Here is a 7,122-nt window from a genome sequence, read left to right on the forward strand (position 1 = left end):
GTTGGTAGTCCAGCCCAGGCACTCCTTAAGCAGCAAGAGCTTTCTGGTGTGGTACCTTTTGTCTGGGAGGTATCTTTGTCCGTATTCAATTTTGGGAGAGTCTCGATGCTTCCTGTTTGATCTCTATGACTTTAGAAGTCTCAGCTGTCAGTTCCAGCTTTTTAGTTTTGGGGTTTTTTTCCTCTTTTCTTCACTGATGCCTGCAATTGTTCACTGGGTGGTTTTGTTTCTTTGTTTGTTTTTGCAAGAAATTTTTGGCTAAAGGTGTTTACAATTCTTTATGGAAAGTCAAGAGAAAAAATTATAGCCCCTAAGTTGCAGAGTTAATGGTTAAATTACATTACTTCTCATTAATAATCATTCACAGAAACAAATGAACACGAGACAATCTTCAAAGCGCAGGGATGCAACTTGTATCTGCCCCGCAAACCCCTGCTCTCCTGACTGACCATTCCTGACTACTCTTCCTGGGAACACTGCAGAACCCTTGCCTCAATCAGCTCAGCACTGCAGCATGCTAATGATGCACGGTAAGGAACCTGTGCCACTGATTTCTGAGTCTACATGTTGGGCAGAGCAGTTCAAGGCTACATCACACTTCCTAAACATGTGCTTTTGCACAGAGGAGGACATGGACCAATACTATGGCAAGTTGTGCCCTTCCCCTTCTCCCCCGCTGACAATAACCACACAAGGCACTAGCTAAGGCTCAAAGGGGGCTTGTCCCAGTCCAAGTGACTCAGTGAAAGATAAGCTGGGGAAAAAAAACAGCAAAAGCCCCAGACAGCAGGGCATTCTCTTGCTCCCAAGGCAGGACCAATCTCTCTAGGAAAAGGGAAAGAGGCAAGGGTTCATCAAGCAATGCACAACTTAGCAAGTGAGTTTAACAAATACCATCAGGTTTTGAGCACAGAGGAAATAAAACTCACTGTTTTTAATAGCGAAAATATCTGTGGAAATTACTGGCTTGGTACAGCAGTGAGCTTTCTGCAGCCTCTCATACTTACGGATTTATCAGAAGCAGCAGTTTCAGGTGCCTTCCTTTGGAGACCAGCCCCAAAGTAGAAACTCCTTTTGACTGCTCCTGAGAGAGCCTACTGGAACTCTGGGTTCTCAACAAAGTGACCCCCTCCCCTGAGTCCTGGCTCCCCTGCCCAAGCACCTCCAATGTTTATATTCCACCTCACTCCCTGTTTTGCATATTCATATCAGTAAAAGAAACCTCTGAGCTCTTCCTCCCGTCCGAGCTGCATCTTCCCTGCACCCCCACACTCCCCCACCTGGTCACATGCACTACTCCCCTCTCCTGCACTGCCTCTTGGCACAGGGTTCATCTCTTGGCACCTTCCTTGAGCCATGATCCATCTCCAGGCACACCTAGGGGTTTCCTGCAGCTGCTGCAAGATGCTCTCACCATCACTGCTTGAGAGACTCCCTGGAATCGGCTGCTCCCCTGCAAAAGCTCTCTACATGAAGTGCTCCCAGATGATCCCCCAGCGGGGCCTCCCCCTCCTCATCCTCACTGGCCACACCCGGGGCTGCCCCGCATGGGAGGGGAGGGCACGTGGAGCCACAGGCGAGGGGGAGGGAGACGAGCTCGAGGGGGCGGAGCCAGAGCTCGAGGGGGCGGAGCCAGGCGCCTCCTTTTCGGGGCCGACTGCAGTACTCCGTGTTCATCAGCAGGTGGCAGCAGTGGTTTAAATACCAGCCAAGATCTCAGACTTGCTCTGTTACACTGAGAGGAGACACAAAAAACTCTCCGAATACACCGTTTCTATTGCCGTCATATTCAGCATATTTTCTCATACTTTCACGCCCTTTCTTGGTTTTTTACATATAAAACTTATATAGGGTTGGAAAATACAAAATATACCTATATTCAGAATTTCTTATACTATAAGATCCTATATATAATGCAGCTGTTACAAGGTTCTATTTTGAAATCAATTTATACATGAAGTAGTATTTTTTTCAATATATAGAAAAATGAGAAATGTTAGTCTTCAGGCATTTTTGGAAGGACCCTGCATAAATCCCCTCACTTCCCATCAACCTCACCTGCATGAGGATGGTGCCTTGCCTCCGCTCAGGCTCTACTCAGCCACACTCCCTCTCATTTACTGCACTCCAGTCAGTGCCAGATGTCTCAGCCCTACCCTCTGACACTGCTGCAGGGAGATCAGCCCATGAAGCTTTAGGACGTGGCTGTACGGGGAGCAGAATATGTACTCACAGACCCACCTCGAACCGAATCCACAGCACCCACATCCCGGTCTCTGTGCACCTCAGTCTGTAGGGACAACCTTTGCAAAGGGGTCTTGGGAATGAACACTGGACACAGGACACAGTTAAAGAGTGCTGAATGCAGGGAAAACTTTAACATTCTCTGAAAGATCTGAATACCACACCAAAAAAAAGAGAATTTTCTTTTAAAAAGTAATTTTATTTTATATTTTTATGTATTTTATTTGATATTTTCTACAGAGTTCCTAGCTAAACTTTCCCATTACTGAAGGGAAAAAATACAGGTCAGGCAAGCTTATCCAGTAGTAGTGAAACACGCCCTTCATGGTGCAGTTGCACCTGTCCTTGGAACTCCACTATGGTCCTGGCACTTCATCTTTGCACTGACAAAGAAAACTGCACTGTGAAAAGAGTGCTGAGATAAAGAAGGATACATTAAGTGGAAAAGAGCGACACACAAAATAAATAAAGAGCATTTGTAAAACTTTTCATACACAAAATAACTTCGGCTGGAGGGTGAATTTCATTTCTTTTTTAATTGACAGCCTGAAGGAAGATAAACCTTTCACTAGAAGTCATTTGAAAATGCTGTTTTCACAAGCAATAATAGGGCACTAATCAAACCACCAGTCTTCTGCAAACTGCTGAGCCTCTCCTCAGAGTCGAGGGTGCCAAGCTTTGGGGCCAGCCCTGCTGTGGAGCACAGGCACTGGTGGCCCCGGGGCTGCTCAGCACGGCAAGACTGACACTCTGCTCCTGATAAGTTCAGTGTCCCCAGACACTATTGTGTTAAGGACTGAGGAAGTTGGACCTGTGCCTGACCTGGAAAGGTGCAAACCAAATGCTGGGGACTGGAACACACACCTGGCACTCCTGCAGCTCTTACAGTCACATTCCAGAGAAAACAGCCAATTGGACCCTCACTGCTCATTTCTTAATCCCAATCCCACACTTCTTTGGCACTTGGAGCACCACTTTTATCACCCAATTCCAGCCCATTAGAGAGCTCCATGTCTAGCAGGGACAGGGACCCCTGGGATACTCTCAGCAATGCCTGAATCCATGGCAGGGACCTTGCTTTGAGCTCCCCAGGGCCGGGCACCCCGAGGATCTCCCCGAATAATCCTTTCGGTGCGCGCTGGAGTCCTCGGGGTGCCCCAACCCGGGGGGCACCCACAGCACTGTCCCTACAGGGGGCCAAGTTGGTCCCAAGGGTTCAATGGACAGCCCAAAAGGCATTTCAAGAGTCCTTCTTTGGAACCCACCAACGTGTACGGGGAGGAAGCCACAAGAAGGCCTCATTTCTAACGGCAGGGGGATCTTGCCTGTGTCCCAGACTGGTCCGGGGATCTGAGGCCCTTCCCGAGAAAATCTCGGTGCCGGCGTGAAGGGCCAGAGATCCCTTGGAGCCACGGGAGAGCAGGCACAGAGTCCCTCCTGGGGGGCAATTCTGCTGCCTGAAAACAGCTCTTCAGAGAAGCCTCTAAGGCTCAGCTGGTGAGTTTTCCAAGCCAGGCATTCCTTGCTTACAACACCCTGCCATGATCCCAGCCCCACGGGGGTCCTGGCAATCAGCCCCCAAAGGGCACACGGAGGGGTCTCCACTGCAGCTGATGGGAGGGGTCACCATTACAGGAGGCTTCATTTTCCTTCCCTGCATTCCTGTTCCACATTCAGGGCATTTTCCAACACTTATCACCATACACACCTACCCTTAGAAGGTTTCCGAGGAGCTTCACCGAGGGCCTTCCCAGGTCTGCTCTGTCTGGAGCCCTCAAAGTCCTCAGGGCCTGCCTGAGGAACCTCAACACAACTCACCTGCTTACACAGCAGCTTGGTGCTGCTTGGCTGCTGCCTCACTTCCCTTCTTCCTTCTTTCTTCACCTCCCTTGGTTGGTCCCTTTAAATCCCTTGGCTCAGCTCTGTGCAGTTTCCAGGCTACATCCCACTGCAAAAAGGATTACCTCTTGTTACATCTCAACACTCAGGTATCATTCCCACTTTTTTCCTGACACTTGGCCATTAGGCCAGTGTCTCATTATTTAAAGCAGAGTTTGACTCCTCAGTGACAACAACAGCTACAGCCCTGAATCCTAACACAGGCTGAGACACAAACACGGATGGGAACTCTGAAGGATCCACTTTGTTCTGCTCACCAATCAAAAGGAGCTTTCTGAACTCAAGAATAACAGACCCCAGGTCCTTTTTGTGCAACTTCAGCTGCTATAGATGTGACCCACAAGACCTGCAAAGGCCCTTCCCACTTCACCTGCAGGGCTGGCAGTGCCACCACTGGACACGGACCCAGGGGCTGGGCAGGAACGGAGGGGCTGGGGCGTCCAATCCATCGGCCCAGGCGGCACCAGGAGTTCCTGCAGTTCCTGAGGGGAGAGCCTCAAGACAACAAAGGATTAGGAAAAGGATCATTTTTAACTTTAATATGTATATCTCCTGGAATATGGGGAGTTGGACAAGGCCTACTGGTGCAACAAGGACACGCTCAAGGCTATCTATTCAAAGGATCTACCAGCACTCAAAAGCTGTCACTGTCCTTCTTGCAGGGGGAACGCAGCAAACTCTGTTTGCTAAGAGCCTCCAGGAGGATTTCCAGCTTTTGGGGCTCTCTTTTAACTATTTTTCCCATCACTGTAGCTGGGACTGTCACCTGCCCTACAGGGGGAACAGCCCACAAAGTTCACTTGCAGGGATGCCATTAACTCAAAGTCCCTTCTCAGGGGGGTCACTGCACCCCTTGGCCTTTCTTTGCCCTCCCCACCAAAGATGCTTCCAACAGTTCTGACACATCTGGCAGACCCAGAGCTCTCCTCAGGGAAGGCTTCAGCTGCTTAAAGGCTGCCCTTGCACCATCTAGCCAAGGCAGAAAATTCTTACAGGCTCTTGGAAAAGTTGCCCTAACAGTCTTACCACACATGCAGAGGGAGCAATCCAGAGTCCAGCCCGTCCCACCATTCCCAGGGAGGCAGTTCAGGGGCTGCCTGGGGCTCAGGGAGGAGTCACGGGGCTTCTCTTCTTCCCGCCCGCTTGCCCCAGTTTCTCCTGCAAAAGCAAAGGTTTCTTGGCTTTCCTTGCTCAAGGACATGCAGCCAAGGCCATCTTTGCAATCTAATCCTGGAAACTGCTCCAGGTTGTCATTTCAGGGGGTTCTCTCAGGTCCTGCACTAATCAATCCCCTTGGCCATTGCTTTTCTTGGCAGGTTCGGGCATTCACCTTCTACAAGCAAACCAGGAGGAGCAAATTCAGCTGTTCCTGCAACCAATCCAAGCTGCCATTCTGATTTTAAAGGATACTGGCTTGGCCTTACCAGGAGAGATCCCACATCAGGGGTAATACCTACAGGTTCTGCCCTCTTCCACTCTCCTGCAGTTCCACAGGCCCACACCACAGGAACAACTGCAGCTGCCACTTCAGTCGGGGCCTTGCTGCTGACAGGAGTTATTCCCTGCACAACAAGAGCTGCTGCTTGGACACATTTAGTTTCAGCAATTACAGTTTCAATAGCCCCAGTTCTCAATGGCATTTCTGCCTCAATTTTTCCAGTCAATCTCTCCCTAGCAGAGGTTTGGGCAAGTTTGGCAAATAGAGAAACTGAGGAATTCCCCAATGTTTTCCCAGGTTAACCCCTGACACACCAATCACCTGAACAGTGCCAGTCCTTCATTCTCCCTCTCTTGTGTTAAGGACTGAGGAAGTTGGACCTGTGTCTGACCAGGACACGTGCAAACCAAATGCTGGGGACTGGAACACACACCTGGCACTCCTGCAGCTCTCAGCAACACAGTCAAGAGAAACCAGCCAATTGGACCCTCCCTGCTCATTTCTTCATCCCAATCCCACACTTCTTTGGCACTTGGAGCACCACTTTTATCACCCAATTCCAGCCCATTAGAGAGCTCCATGTCTAGCAGGGACAGGGACCCCTGGGATACTCTCAGCAATGCCTGAATCCAGTGCAGGGACCTTGCTTTGAGCTCCCCAGGGCCGGGCACCCCGAGGATCTCCCCGAATAATCCTTTCGGTGCGCGCTGGAGTCCTCGGGGTGCCCCAACCTGGGGGGCACCAACAGCACTGTCCCTCTGGGGGGCCCAAGTTGGTCCTAAACTGCAGGGGGATCTTGCCTGTGTCCCAGACTGGTCCGGGGATCTGAGGCCCTTCCCGAGAAAATCTCGGTGCCGGCATGAAGGCCCAGAGATCCCTTGGAGCCACGGGAGAGCAGGCACAGAGTCCCTCCTGGGGGCCAATTCTGCTGCCTGAAATCAGCTCTTCAAAGAAGCCTCTAAGGCTCAGCTGGTGAATTTTCCAAGCCAGGCATTCCTTGCTTACAACACCCTGCCATGATCCCAGCCCCACGGGGGTCCTGGCAATCCGCTCCCAAAGGGCACACGGAGGTGTCTCCACTGCAGCTGATGGGAGGGGTCAGCATTACAGCAGGGTTCATTTTCCTTCCCTGCATTCCTGTTCCACATTCAGGACAATCCCAACACTTATCACCATACACACCTACCCTTAGAAGGTTTCCAAGGAGCTTCACCGAGGGCCTTCCCAGGTCTGCTCTGTCTGGAGCCCTCCAAGTCCTCAGTGCCTGCCTGAGGAACCTCAACACAACTCACCTGCTTACACAGGAACTTGGTGCTGCTTGGCTGCTGCCTCACTTCCCTTCTTCCTTCTTTCTTCCCCTCCCTTGCTTGGTCCCTTTCAATCCCTGGGCTCTGCTCTGTGCAGTTTCCAGGCTCCATCCCACTGCAAAAAGGATTAGCCCTTGTTACATCTCAACACTCAGATAGCATTCCCCCTTTTGCCTTGACACTGGGCCATCAGGCCAGGGTCTCCTTATTTCAAGCACAGTTTGACTCCTCAGT

At 50.8% G+C, this 7,122-nt stretch overlaps 1 long non-coding RNA gene across 1 annotated transcript; it reads right to left on the reverse strand.

Annotated features, from left to right (window-relative positions):
• Positions 1-2,422: 2,422 nt before the first annotated feature.
• Positions 2,423-6,916, reverse strand: LOC120324776. The gene is made up of 2 exons (XR_005566329.1): positions 6,874-6,916; positions 2,423-2,659 (listed from the first exon to the last, which is right to left on the reverse strand). It is a non-coding gene; the product is annotated as an uncharacterized LOC120324776 (long non-coding RNA).
• Positions 6,917-7,122: the final 206 nt, after the last annotated feature.

Source organism: Pipra filicauda, unplaced genomic scaffold (genome assembly GCF_003945595.2).
Source record: "Pipra filicauda isolate LSUMZ 115617 unplaced genomic scaffold, ASM394559v2 scaffold1239_size43177_pilon, whole genome shotgun sequence".
Taxonomy (NCBI): domain Eukaryota; kingdom Metazoa; phylum Chordata; class Aves; order Passeriformes; family Pipridae; genus Pipra; species Pipra filicauda.